The sequence below is a fragment of the Sciurus carolinensis genome, chromosome 3 (assembly GCF_902686445.1).
Source record: "Sciurus carolinensis chromosome 3, mSciCar1.2, whole genome shotgun sequence".
In the NCBI taxonomy this organism is placed as follows: domain Eukaryota; kingdom Metazoa; phylum Chordata; class Mammalia; order Rodentia; family Sciuridae; genus Sciurus; species Sciurus carolinensis.
In genome coordinates, this window is record NC_062215.1 from 121,219,859 (window position 1) to 121,231,237 (window position 11,379).

Here is an 11,379-nt window from a genome sequence, read left to right on the forward strand (position 1 = left end):
CCCATAATCTAATTTCAGAAAAGAAAGCTTTATTTTAGTACTCATCTAAATCAACACGAAAGCCTTTTCTTTCGAAGGGTTTATTGAAAAACTCAAATGAATATACTTTATTGAATTAATGTCATCAGAAGTGTTCAGCTTCCTGTGCTGTGTCAAACTGAATCCACCCTCCAAAGTGCTTTCTTTGCTTTACTTACATGGTTTCATTTAAGCTGTGCTGTTCAGAAACCACATCTCAGACCTTGCAGTGAAATGACAAAAGAGCATTTGCTCTTTTTAAGGAATACTGACAGGTGGTTTTTTTGTTTTCTAAAGGACAAGATAAATTGTATGTCTCATTTTTAATTAAGCACTTTTCCCTGCTGGGTTGGAAATTCCAGCATTGTACTAATTGACCACAACTGATGAATTTAAAGTGCAAAGGAAGGAGTAAAGCCTTATGCCAGTTTTGTTGCAATATGATAGAATTTTTATCTTGATGTGTCCTTTATTTGGGTAACTCCAACAGAAAACTGTAACTGCTATGTCTTATAGCTACACATAGGAACATTTAGAGAAAGAAAACTTTGTGAAAAAGAAAATTTCTATCTTTAAACTTGTCATTTTATCTTAGCACATTTATGGAAAAAGATTAACTATCTTAAAAATTTTATAATTTTGTGGGGAAAAATATGCATCTATTTTTTCTTGACTTTCTATATTGTAATAAAAGGTATTTTGGAAACTGTGTTTGCTCTCTGTTTTTCCAGGCATAGGCATTGTTCTGAAAGTTTCTTTTCCATGTTTTTTTCGGTGGGGGGTTATTTTTAAGTACTTTTATTGAAAATGCTGTCATATTTCTCTACAAAGTATATTTGAAGTACCATTCCTTTCACCTAGAGGTATCAGAAGACTGTTTCAAAACTGTCAAGGTGCTAGGTGCGGTAGCACACACCTGTAACCCCAGCTACTCAGGAGCTGCAGTAGGAGGACCACCAGTTCCAGGCCAACCCAGGCAACATAGCATGACCTAAACTAAGATTTAAAAAAAGTAAAGGACCAGGGGTGTAAGTACCACACAAACACACACACCTGACTATGGTAAGCCTGAACTGGCCCGTACTACAGTGCAGAAGGGTGCTATAGGGTAGGCAATCACACAGATGCACTGTAAGTTGGAAAGTCTTGGAAGAGCCTATTAAAAGTACTGGTGGTTTCAGAACTCTGTGTTTACAGTAGTTTTTCATTGAGAAAATTCATAATGTTCATGGACGAACTGGTTGGTTGTTGGTTTTCCAAAATTAAAAAAACAAGGGTCATTAGCATTCAAGTAGTGCTAAAACTCATCCAACCTTAATACTAAGGCTCATCTGGGCCTGCTTTTCTTCACCTGCTTTTTATCTGCTGGAAAGTGTTCATGGTACTTTATGTCATGTGGTTATAACAGCACTGTAATATTATGTCCAGTTGTATAGAGGTGCTGGAATATGTATGAGTTGAAGTCCTATGTTGTATCACATTTTGCAAGGATTTTTATTCTTAATTTTAGGGGTACTATATTTCATTTCATATTTGGCACTTTTAACACTTTATAAGTACATATGACTGCAGCATATTACTATGTAATTTTACATATATTATCTCATTTAATTTAATTTTGGGTTGTGCTAGACATGTTGATCATACTGCCCACCATACGTCAGCCCATCCTTCAAAGGAAACCATCTTTTACTGACTATATATTACCTACACTGCCTCAGCCACAGCAAATTGGACGGGATGGAAGAGGATATGCCACTCAGGTGTACCTCTCCCAAGCTGGGAACATACCATAAAGTGGCCTCCATGAAAAGAGGGTGACAATTTTGATTTTCTCTCTTCTAAGAACTGGAACTAAGAAATGATTCAAGAATATGTCAGTGAGGGGTTGGGGGGGTATGGTTTAATAATAGAGCGCTTGCCTACTATGTGTGAAACCCTAGTTTGAATCCCTAGCACCACACACACACACACACACACACACACACACACACACCAAATCAGTGAAAACTAAAAAAATGCCTAAAGTTCAGGGCTATGAAATAGTCTAGACCAAGAGTCACGTAAGTTTTGTGAACTGCACCTTGCCTATTGCCACTACTCAACTCTGCCATTGTAGCCAAAAGGGACCACAGATAATACATCAGTGAATATATAGTAAAGAGAAGATACCAATGGCAGAGAGGAAGATTCCATAATTCATGACAGGAAACACAGTCACAGTGGAGCAGTCTTGGGGAGGGCAGCCAAATTTGTCAATGGCAGGTCCTAGAGTGAAGATCCATGAAGTCCTGCTGAGGGTTCCTCAGAGCTGCTCTGGATCCAGTTCCAGCTCCTTTAGAGACTACTTTTCTGGGAATCAGAGGACTCTGTCTTTTTTGGCACTAAATAAAATTCAGTGAGTAGTTACCGTTAATTCTGCTTTACAAACAAGGGTCAAAGGTCAAGTTTGCATCCAGCCACTAAGTAGCAATCAATACAGTCACCTGGGTCTCCTGACTCTGAAATTCAGAAAACTTTCTGCTGTACCCCAAAGCCAACACTAGTGTATTGGAGCTTAGAAAATGACACCCCATAGTGAAGACTTCAGTGTAACAGCATTTGCAAGTTGTCCTTTGCAAGGTTACATTCTCTCCCTATACCTTTTATAAGGTTGCCTCCCTCCCTTTGTAGAGCATTTTAAATTCTAAAGAGAAGCCATACCTAAAAGTTTAAAATGTTAATAACTAATCTTTATATTTACAGGCCTCAGAACATCTTGTGACCTCCAGATAACATCAGAATGTCTTTAACACCTGTCCTTGTTGTTTAGTTCTGTACCTCAGCTAACACAAAGCATATAAATTACTATGAGGTATAACTTGCAGAAATGTAATATGTCTGTCTAAAGAATTATAGGAACTATTCCCAGGTCATGGTCCATTGCAATGAGTTGCCCAGAGAAGAGACATGTCCTGGATAACAAAGACCCCATTCAGCATATAGCCTTCCTGCCCTCTTCTGTTCCTTCATTCCTTCTTCATAGAGCCCTTTTATTTGCCTAAGTCCTCAAGATAGAGCTTTGAGGCTTACTGCCTCTTCCATCTTTTGGGGTGCTTGAATAAACTTGATTTCCTTCCCACCTACACTGTCTCATGAGTATTGACTTTCGAGTAGCAAGCAGCTGGACCTGAGTGTGGTAACATCAGAAGCAAAGTTTGTCTCAGCACTTCTGCCCTCCTGTGTCACACCTCTAATTCTTCCCTGAGGCAAGTCATAGAAATCAGAAACTCTTCTCCAAAGCTAGCCATAAAACCTTAAAATATTGCTCGAATTCCCACACACACTTTTTGAAGACACTCTCTGACTTACTTTGATTGTAGATATTAAGACCCCCCCAATCCATAAGAGTCATGCCTGATATTTGAAAGGAAGCAATGCTTCACAACAACAACAAAAGGAATCTCAACAAACAGGCCTGGCTATTTCCCCACACATACCAGTCTTTAATTATTAGAGCATACCCTTTTTGTTCAATCAGTTTCTATACAGTTGTCCATGATTTATTGAACCTAAACATAAACACAGATAGTTCACCCTGGGCCTTAGAGTCTTCATTTCTGAAGGTTCCTGTGCCACTTGAAATTATGATCAAATAAATTTGTTATGCTTTTCTCTTGTTAACCTGTCTTTGGTTGTTGGGGTGTCAGCCTCAATTCTTTATGATGGACAGGAAAGAGATCAGCCCCTTTTTCACCCCTACAAGTACACTTCAGAACCTGCTACCTAGAAAATCTCTGTGATCTAGGAAACAAAGATTGCTTTGAATTATAAATAATCAAATAGTCATTTATAAATTTTAAGCATCTCTAGTAAAGCACACAAATCTTTGCCTTGAATGAAAATTCTGGTTCCAAATCTGTGGTAGATATCTTCAGAGATGGCTATAGGCAAAAATAACCAAAACTGTTTTTGGCACCATAATGAAAGTGCAAAGGACTGGGATGGGAGCAGACTTCACAGATCAGCTATGTCTTTTATTCAGCAGACTCACAATCTGAGGGGCTCACTTTCTGGGTAGAAAAATGGCCCCCGGTTATAGGAGGAATCTGCTTATTACATAGGTTACGCTGAGAGATGACTTAACCATTGAAGATTTTAAAAGAATCTATCAGTTTGGGCATTCAGGAAACAGGTTGTGAGAATTTGAAATTTTGTTTTTACTGAGCAAGGATGGAGGATTCAGAGTTCAGCATTCAGCACTCTTCTCTTTCCCTCCAAGGTCTATTGTACAGTCACTGGGAAAGGATGTATTGGGAAAGAATCAATGTTATCAATGTGTTACCTTCTTCCTCCCTCCTTCTTCCCAGGATGCACTGTTTTAGGAGTTGTCATTTCCATATCCTTCAATGGCCACCATCAGTTACTCTTCTCCAGATATGCATATGCTGTTCCTCATGCTAGGAGGTGAAGTCTGTCTTCTCTTGAATGTGGATTGACCTTTAGTCTTCCTTTAACTAAATGAATATAGAATAAGTGACATTCTGAAAATCTGAGCTCAATCATTCCCAGAAACTGCAGATTCTGATTCTGCCTCTTGGAGTCCAGTCATTATCTATTGAGGAAGTCTAAAAGAGTTCACTAAATGACTAAGGGCCACCTGCAGAGAGACCTTAGAGGATGAAAGACCTTCTTGAATGTTCCAGGTCCAGCTGAGCTCAGATGCATAAGAGATTCCAAGTGAGGTCAGCAAAAGAACTACCAAACTGAGCTCCGGTCATCTCACAGAAATAATAAATGGTTGTCACTTTAAGCCACTACATTTTGGGATGATTTTCTATGCAACAATGAATAAATAATACACCATTCTTATTTTAAATAGTCAAAGGAGTTGAAAATGAATGTAAACAGGAACTGTTCTCCAGAGCATGTTCTGTAAGATTTATTACTTTTTCTTTAAGAGTTTGTTGTTGTTGTTGTTAAGAAGTTTGGAAAACAAAGAGTTAAAGTTTCTAAGATCTTGCAGTCTTCCCCCTAACATCTTATAAACATTTTCAAGCATACAGACAAGCAGAAAGAATTATAGAATAAACAAGCAAACAGTCACCACTGAGAGTCTATGATTAACAATTTGGTACATTTGTCTCATAACATTTCTTACCTATCCTTTTTTCATCAAATATTCTTTCTTAAATTTTTGATATATTTCAAAATGTTGTAAACATCAGTCAACTGGAATAGGCAGACAATCTTAGTTTGTTCACTCTCACAGAAAGAAAGCAATCAAAATTTTATAATTAAAGATGTCATACATGATCTTCATCAGATTGAGGCATTTTAATTTCCTGAGTTATTTTTCTGAAGTCATGAATGAGTGTTTAAAATTGTGTTAATTTTTTTCTGCATTTACTGAAATAATCACTTGTTTTTCTACTTATTTTATTAATTTGGTGACTCACGTTGATTTATGCATGTTGAACCAACTTTGCACTCCTACACTCCCCTAGAACATGATGCATTACCCTTTTTATTTATTGCTGGATTAGATTTGCTTTTTTTTTTTTTTTTTTGAGACAAAAACTCACTATGTTGCCCAGGCTGGTTTTGAATTCATGGGCTCAACTGATCTTCCCACCTCAGCTTCCTGAGTGCTGGGATTACAGGTGCACACCACCAGACCCAACTTAGATTTGCTAATATTTTCATAAGGATTTTTGTTTCTGTGCCCATGAATGATATTCGTCTACAGGTTTTTTCCCCTCTTAAGATCTTTGCCAGGTTTTACTATCAGTATTTTAGAAATGTTGCTTTCTCTGTTTTCTGAAGGAATTGATATACTTCTTTAATATGTATTTCTTTATGTCTTCCTTAAATGTTTGACCACATTTACTAGTGAACAATCTGGATCTAGAGTTTTCTTTGTGGGAAAGTTTTTGGTTTTTTTTTTTTTTTTTAAATAAACCTAATTTCTTTAGTAGATATGACTTTCAGATATTGTGCTTCATCTTGTGTCAGGTTTGTTAAGTTGTATTTTTCAAGGAATTTGTTCAACCAAGCGGTCGACTTTGTGGGAATAAAATTATTTATATTTCCTGTTTTTAAAATCTGTACGATCTACAATAATATTTTCTCTTTCATTCCTGATACCATCAACTTTTTTCTTCTTTAACTTTTGATTAGTCCACCTAGGGATTTATTAGTTTTGCTTTTCTCAAAGAGCAGACTTGGGGCTTTGTTCATTTTCTTAATTGTTTTCTCTTTTCTATTTCATTGATTTTCTAATTTCCCTTCTTTAGAAATGTGTCAATTTCCCATTATTGTGGGTTTTCTGATTAGCTTACTGATTTTCAGCTTAATTCCATTCTAATCAGAAAGCATATTCTATATGGTTTTAATCTTTATAAACTTACTGAGATTTGTTTTATAGCCTAGTGTGTGGCTTATCATGCTGAATATGTCATATGCACTTAAAAAGAATATGAATTCTGCAGTTGCGGTGTGTAGTCTTCCATAGATGTCAATTAAGTCAAGAAAATTGATATAATGTTGTTGAGTTTTCTGTCTTTATTGACTTTTTGTCTCAATGATTTAGCAATTGCTGAAAAGAGAAATGTTTAGAAAACTTTAATTATAGTTGATCCTTTTTTCAATGGGAAATACCTTCTTTATCCCTGAAAATAGTATTTGTCTTGATCTCTGTGCTAGCTGATATTAATATAGCTACTCCATATTTTTGTGCTTACTATTTGGATATTATATCTTTTCTATCCATTCATGTCAATCTACATATATCTACATTTCTAACAGGCAACATAGAGGGTCCTGTTTTCAAAGAAACCTATGTCTACAATCTGTTTTAATACCATTCACTTTACCTTTAACATAATTATTAATGTAGTTTGATTTTACTATTCATTTTCCCATCTGTTTTTTGTTCCTCTTTTTCCTGCCTTATTTGGAGGTGAGGGGGAGGGGGCTTAATTGAATATTTTTTAGAATTCCATTTTAATTATTAGTTTTTCAGCTAACCTGTTATTAGATTTTTAGTGGTTGCTTCATGGATTATAATATACCCTTAATATCTACTTAGAATTAACAGTATACTAAATTTTTCAATAGAATAGACTTAGTGACTCACTATCTTTTATTCTAGTCTTGTTACATATATTACAACTCCTGTTATAAATTCATAATAAAGTGTTGGAAGTTTTGCTTTATGGAGGCATGTGTTTTTTATAATGTTATTGTATTTTTTAGACCTTTATTTTATTTGTTTATTTTTATGTGGTGCTGAGGATGAACCCCAGTGCCCACACGTGCTAGGCAAGCGCTCTACCACTGAGCTACAACCCCAGCCCTGAGGAATATCTATTTTAAAGAAGAAAAGCAGTAAAATTGTTTGCTTTTTAAACTTTACATCCAGGGAGATGGAAGATGGCGAGGGAAAGCTGCATCCAAGCTGCGTCGTGGCATGGAACCAAAGCAGCGGCGTGTAGCTTCTCAGTGAGGTGGGTGAAAGAGGGATTTCACTAAAATTTAATATTGGACACTCAAACCAGCTTAGGGACTCAGAAATTAGAGCACAATAAGGCAAATCATAAAGAATATATGGAAGTCAACCCAGTGCCAGTGCGGATTCACCAGAGGCAGAAGGAGGGGGAACACAGTCTTGGTACAGAGAAACCTAAGATCAGAAATGCTGCCTGATCGTAAGTGATCCAGAGGCTGCACAGCACGCTGGCCCTTGAAAAGCACCCTCTGTATCGCAACCGGCCTCAGAAAGCTGAGGCGAGAGCCATTTGGGGCGAGCGTGCTGCCTTGGCGTCTGGTGGGACCAGGGCAGGGGTGGGGGACAAAAAACTAGCACAACCCCCTGTGCTGGGTCCTTCGGAAGTAGGAAAGGTGGAAGAGGTCTGAGTCCTGTGCCCTTCAGCGGGGAAGCATCGTCTCCGCTCAGCTGTCGGTACACAGTGGACTCAGTATCTGCCATCGTGACTTCTGTCGCCGCTTCCCCGGGGAACCCGGAGCTTCTGGGACCCCTATCGGTGCTCTACGCAGCCCTCATAGGGAGGGACCCCCGCTGTGGCAGGCGGGTGGCTGAGTTGTGGGCGGAGTGGGTGCTCTGACTGACGGCGACGGAGAAACGGAGTGTGTCAGGCCCGGGCAGGCAGCACCGAGCTGTATTGCTAAGCCAGCGGTGAGAGTGTACCTGAAGCTTTCCTCGTTGCACTTTTTAACGGAATACTGAGAGGTGGCAAGCCCCTTGGTACGTTCCTAAATGCAGTTAACGTCTTGTCCCTGTGGAGATTGTTGGGAGCTGGGGCCAGAATGAGAGTTATCTCGGACACTTGGAGAGGGCGGTGTAGAGGAGCGAAGGCTGGTGTTTAACACACTCCTTTGAGCAGACATTTAGAACTAGACATTGAGTCTTATAGAAGGAAGTTACATTCAGGGTAGTTTATCTAAGCCAGTTTTCTAGCGTTGTCTGGAATTACTTGTCATTTGTCTTTGTTTATATAACTGTAGAATGGAAATTTGATTTAAAACCTTAGAGAAACAGTTCATTATTTGTATTATTCATTATCCTAGTGGTTTTATTTGTAGTCAGCAAATTAATTAGTTTTATCAGATATTTAAGTTTTTGTCTTACAGAATTTTTTTTAATCATAAAAACCAGGTTATCTATGAGAGAAGTATTATACAGAGGGATTCTAGCCAGGTGTTAGACAATATGATGTGCTAGGGTCTATTACAAATGGAAATATATGCTCAATTTAAAGTATTTAGATGCATTATACTTTAAAACACTGCAGGCAAACAAGAAATATGACACCGTCAGGATCCTATCTCTCCAAGAAGCTATTGGAGAATTTTGAGGAGCTAGTTGCCACATGACCCAGTGATGTTCAGCCTGGGCCTGATTTTTATGGACTATGTGGAAACCTATACTTCTCACTAACTTCTTGGGAATTGTTTCATTTGCCATTTTCTTCTGGAGAACTATTCTTGTTGTAAAAGATAGAGTATATCAAGTTACTGAACAGCAAATTTCTGAAAAGTTAAAGAATATCATGAAAGAAAATGAAGAACTGGTGCAAAACTTGTCAAATTATGAGCAGAAGATCAAGGAATCAAAGAAACTTGTCCAAGAAACCAGGAAACAAAATGTGATTCTCTCTGATGAAGCAATTAAATATAAGGATAAAATCAAGCTACTCGAAGAAACTAATGAGATTCTTGATGACAGAGCTAAAAGTCTTCATGTTATGTTAGAATTTGAGAGAGAACAGAATGTCAAGAATCAGGACTTGATATTAGAAAACAAGAAAACTACAGAGAAGTTAAAGAATGTTATTTCAATGAATGCTTCAGAATTTTCAGAGGTTCGAATTGCTCTTAAGCTAAGCTTAGTGAAGAGAAGGTGAAGTCTGAATGCCATCAGGTTCAGGAAGAAAATGCTAGACTTAAGAAGAAGAAAGAGCAATTGTAGCAGGAAATCGAAGATGGGAGTAAATCACATGCTGAGCTCAGCGACCAAATAAAATCATTTGAGAAGTCCCAGAAAGATTTAAAAGTAGCTCTTACTCACAAAGATGATAATATTAATGCTTTCACTAATTGTATTACACTGTTGAATCGGATAAGAGTGTGAATCGGAATCTGAGGGTCAAAATAAAGGAGGAGATGAGTCAGATGAGTTAACCAATGGAGAAGTAGGAGGTGACCAGAGTGTGAAGGTGAAAAATCAAATTAAGCAGCTGATGGATGTCTCTCAGACACAAAGTGCAATATCAGTAGTTGAAGAGGATCTAAAACCTTTACAACTTAAGCTAAGAGCCTGGATGTCCACAAAATGTGACCTAGAAGACCAAATAAAGAAATTAGATGATGACCGTAATTCACTGCAGTCTGCTAAACCTGGGCTGGAAGATGAGTGCAAAACTTTGAGGCAGAAAGTGGAGATTTTAAGTGAACTGTACCAACAGAAGGAGATGATTTTGCAAAAGAAACTGAGTCAAAAAGAGTATGAGAGACAAGAAAGAGAACAGCGGCTGTCAGCTGCAGATGAAAAGGCAGTTTTGGCTTCAGAGGAAGTTAAAACTTACAAGCAGAGAATTGAAGAAATGGAGAAAGAATTACAGAAAACAGAGCGCTCATTTAAAAACCAGATTGCTACTCATGAGAAGAAAATTCATGATAACTGGCTCAAAGCTCGTGCTGCAGAAAGAGCTATAGCTGAAGAGAAAAGGGAAGCTGCTAATTTGAGACACAAATTATTGGAAATGACCCAAAAGATAGCAATGTGCAAGATGAACCTGTGATTGTAAAACCAATGCCGAGAAGACCAAATACACAAAACCCTCCCCGGAGAGGTCCACTGAGTCAGAATGGCTCTTTTGGCCTGTTCCCTGTGAATGGTGGAGAATGTTCCCCTCCACTGACAGTAGATCCAGCAGGCAGACCTCTCTCTGCTACTCTTAATGGAAGAGATATGCCTAGAAGTGAATACGGGTCAATGGATAGACCTTTACCTCGTCCTCGATGGTGGTCTGAGGCATCTGGGAAACCCTTTGCCTCTGAACCAGGATGTGGTTCAGCTCCCATGAACAGCAGCTCCAGAAGCTCTTCTCCGGCCAAGGTGATGGATGAAGGCAAGGTTAATTTGGCTACAAAAGGGCTCCTTCCTTTCCCAGGGGTATCTCTCATGTGCTCCCCTGTGGGAGGGCCTCTACCACCACCTGTTCCATATGGTCTGCCACTTCAGCTTGGTGGGCTTTTTGGGCCTCAGCCACTTCCTTCACCATTTGGTCCTGGTGTGCATTCACCACTAGGCTTAAGAGAATATGCACCAGGTGTTCCACCTGGAAAACAGGATCTGCCTCTTGACCCTTGGGAATTTTTACCAGGACCTACACCATTTAGACCTTTAGGTTCATTTGGTCCAAGAGAGTACTTCATTCCTGATACCCGATTACCAGCCCCAACCCATGGTCCCCAAGACTACTCACCATCACCTGCTGCAAGAGACTTAACACCTTCAGCATCTAGAGATGAGTCTTCATCTGCCTCTCAGAGCAGTAGCCAGGACTGTTCGCAGTAAAACAGAGCCCGTAACCATGACCTCTGACACTTAGTCAGTATGTGGACTGTGGACTGTTCATTGTGTTAAGGGATTATTGGCTTCGAAATCCAAAAGTTTTAAGAGTTTGTTTTTAGAACTAAGCTGCCTTGGCAGCATGCATTTTTGAGCCAAAAAATTCAAAACTATCATTTTCCCCTCTAAATAATGATCACCTCTTAAGCTAAAGTATCCTTCCAACTTTGAAATGTGCATTAAGGAATACCTGTGTTTTAGTTAATGTAGCATAAAGCTAAATGATT

General features: G+C 38.6%; 1 pseudogene; it reads left to right on the forward strand.

Annotated features, from left to right (window-relative positions):
• The first annotated feature begins 7,431 nt into the window (after nt 1-7,431).
• Nucleotides 7,432-11,098, forward strand: LOC124979483 (transport and Golgi organization protein 1 homolog; annotated as a pseudogene).
• Nucleotides 11,099-11,379: the final 281 nt, after the last annotated feature.